The following is a 3638-nucleotide window of genomic DNA, read 5'->3' as shown; positions in this document are numbered from 1 at the left end:
GATGCTCTCTTATCTTGTGCCGAAACAAATACGCTCAGGTCGCACTGTTCATTTTTTCTCAACAAAGGCTCCACCGCGATTGTGTAAAGAGCCATCGATACTGGACAATCCTGTTGCACTGATCGCGTAATGTCAACGACTCTTGTTATTTGCCCTTTAGCCTTTGCTATATTCAACAAGAGTTTGATGAACTGTCTGAATTTATTACCGAGCCCAAAAATCTCTATTGTTTTCAGTCGTGAACCATGAGAGACCTTGTCAAACGCTTTAGAAAACTGAATATAAATTACGGAGGTTTTTAATTTGCAATTGTCTGTTACTGCAACTACGTTATGGAAATCGCTTAGTTTATCAATGATACTACGTGGGTGTAGTGAACACTCTTACTGTTCTCTTACCAAATTTTTCATTATTTGCTTTAGTTTGGAGATAATAGTTCAGCCCAGAATTTTGTCTAAGTCATTGGCCTCAAAGATTCATTGTCTTTTTGGCGTATAGTTATTTGGCACCAGAACTATTAGCCTATCCCGGAAACTTGCATGGAATTTTCGTATGTCCATCCTTTTGACTGGAGGTCTTTGGGACCATGGCTATTCTCTTTTGTAAGAAAATGAAACGCGTACAGCCGTCCTTAAGATTTATTTATTTTGTAGATACCAGTTTCGGCGCTTCAATGTGCCATCTTCAACTAAGGCCTGAAGATAGCGCACTGAAGCGCCGAAACTGGTAGCTACACAATAAATAACATCTTAAGGACGGCTGTAGCTGTCGGAAGTTCCAAGCGTCGTAAAATCCGTTAATGTGTTCGCCTTTTACGATGCCTCAGTGAAAAAGATACAATGGCGCTGTTAATCCAAATAAACCTAGCGGTTTTCTTCTCGACCTTCTTGACAGCGCATGAAATACTTCCCCTTTTGTGAATGCGTCACTGAAAGTGCTGTTTCCAGCTTAACTTACGGCAACACTGATGTCTTGCAGGAACAAAGATTCGTAACTCAAGCCTACTTCCGCTTCAGCATATAATTCACGGAAATGTTACGTAATTCCGTATTTTATTAGATCCTGTTGGGGTATTTCTCAATTATTTTGTATTGTACTACCTTCGTTGCTCGGTCTAGGTGGTAAAGAGAGGTACTTCCCCGTTGTATGATGCTCTCATATCTCACTTCCTCCGCTGCAATAAAGTTTTATTCGCAAACTATTATTTGTTGTTTCTTCTGTGTGTTTGTAGAGTTCTCGAAGGAATTCTTCGGTGCACTTCTCTCATTCACGCTAGTTCTAACCGCACTGTCCGAGCAGCGTCTTCAATTTCAGATTCGTATGCCCCACCCACCATTGCTGTTTTTTTGGATATTTTCCAATATTTCAAATGGAAGCTTTCTATGTTCCTAACACCAGCTCAATTAATTCTATGTCGCTAAGTTGGTATTTAGTTTCCAATCGCCCCAACACCCCAACAAATCTGATTTTTTGCCAGATAAATTATGGTGCTATAGGCTCAGGTATCGCCCATATTCCAGCAGATTTGACATAAACAGCTGTATCTCTTGAGACATAAATCCTATCAGTTCTCCTTGCTGCGATGGTAGGTACGTGAGCGTAGGCTACTGTGTCATAACTGGCAAACCTTCCAGGTATCCCGCATATTTAACCTTTTCGATCATGGTTCAAATGGTTCAAATGGCTCTGAGCACTATGGGACTCAACTGCTGAGGTCATTAGTCCCCTAGAACTTAGAACTAGTTAAACCTAACTAACCTAAGGACATCACAAACATCCATGCCCGAGGCAGGATTCGAACCTGCGACCGTAGTGGTCTTGCGGTTCCAGACTGCAGCGCCTTTAACCGCACGGCCACTTCGGCCGGCTTCGATCATCTGTTCCAGCTCTGGACACCCAATCATAACATTATTCTACGTCATCGGCACAACAGGAATTATTTCGTGTTTAAATAACTTTTCCCATACGGTTTTATAGTGCTTCTAAACGTGGCATATACATTTATGAGATGTGTACTTGCAACAGAAACTGCTATCACCCTTCCCTTTAATAACTTTCCCTTTCTACAGCTGGTATACTATCTTTCATTAATATAGCTTTGCGGGTATTTTTTCTTCTTTTGTTGTTGTGGTCTTCCGTCCAAATACTGGTTTGATGTAGCTCTCCACACTACTCTGCCTTGTGGGAGCCTCTTCATCTGCGACTAATTACTGGAACTCGTATCCTTTCGAACTTCCTTACTGGACTTGCACTTGGCCCATTGGCCCACTGCAGTCCCCCCCCCCCCCCCATCACCACCCACTCACACATACACACATTATTCCCTCCAGTACTAAACGACCATTCTTAGATGTCATGACTCAGAATGTGACCTATGAACTGATCCCTCTTTTAGTCAAGTTATGCCACAGATTTCTTCTCCCTCACCTTAGTTACTCGATCTACACAGCTACTCCTCAGCATTCTTCAGTAGCACCACAGTTCAAAATCTATTCCCTTCGCGTCTCAACTGCTTACCGACCACGTTTCATTCCTGTACAAGGCTACACTCTAGACAAATGCCTTCTGAAAAACTTCCTAATACTTGCATTTATAATGGATGTTAACAAATTTCTGTTCTTCAGTAACGTTTCTCTTGCCATTGCCATTCTACATTTTATAGCCCCTCTACTTCGTCATAAAATATTTTACTGATCAAGTAGCAAAAACTCATCTACTGCTTTTACTGTCTCATGTCCTAATCTAATTCCCTTTGCATCACCTGATTTAATTCGACATCATTCCATTAAGCTTGTTCTACCTTTATTAATGTTCATCTTATACCCTGTAAGGTGTCAGGCAAATCCAACACCTTCCATGAAAACCCTGACATGATAAGCAAATCCAGCAGTATGTCACATAGCTCCGAATAAATCGTGACATTAAATTAACGAAAGTAATACGATTAACGAGTGAGCAAATGGAATACCACAGACTAACACAAGAATGCCTAAATGCATGTCATACCTTCCCACCGTGAAACAGACGCAGTTAGCCGGCCGAAGTGGCCGTGCGGTTAAAGGCGCTGCAGTCTGGAACCGCAAGACCGCTACGGTCGCAGGTTCGAATCCTGCCTCGGGCATGGATGTTTGTGATGTCCTTAGGTTAGTTAGGTTTAACTAGTTTTAAGTTCTAGGGGACTAATGACCTCAGAAGTTGAGTCCCCTAGTGCTCAGAGCCATTTTTTGAACAGACGCAATTCCGAGGGGAGAAACGAGAACAGACGCGGAGAGCAGAACCGTGTTAAGCTAGAAGGCCCTACGATAAGGGACGGACACCCACATCGCCTGCCGACCACCAGGACCACCCCCCAGCCCATGTTAAAAGATAGAGCCCTCCAGAAGAACAATATAGATCTTACGATAACACTAAAAGGGCCACTCCAGCTGCAAGTTTTAGCGTGAGACTTTTTCGCGTCTCTGTTATGTTGCAAAACTTAAAAACATTGCCCCACCACGTAAAGTATAACGTTTCTCGTTGGATAGACAGATTTTGTAGGCGGAGCTTAAGGTTAATATTGAGACACTGATTCGTCAGTTGAAAACACAGCCGGATAGCTTTTTTTTTTAAACCAACTTCGGTAAATTGTAGTAACGAGA

Source organism: Schistocerca serialis, chromosome 8 (assembly GCF_023864345.2).
Source record: "Schistocerca serialis cubense isolate TAMUIC-IGC-003099 chromosome 8, iqSchSeri2.2, whole genome shotgun sequence".
NCBI classification, from domain to species: Eukaryota; Metazoa; Arthropoda; class Insecta; order Orthoptera; family Acrididae; genus Schistocerca; species Schistocerca serialis.
Note: the sequence above shows the minus strand (reverse complement) of the source record.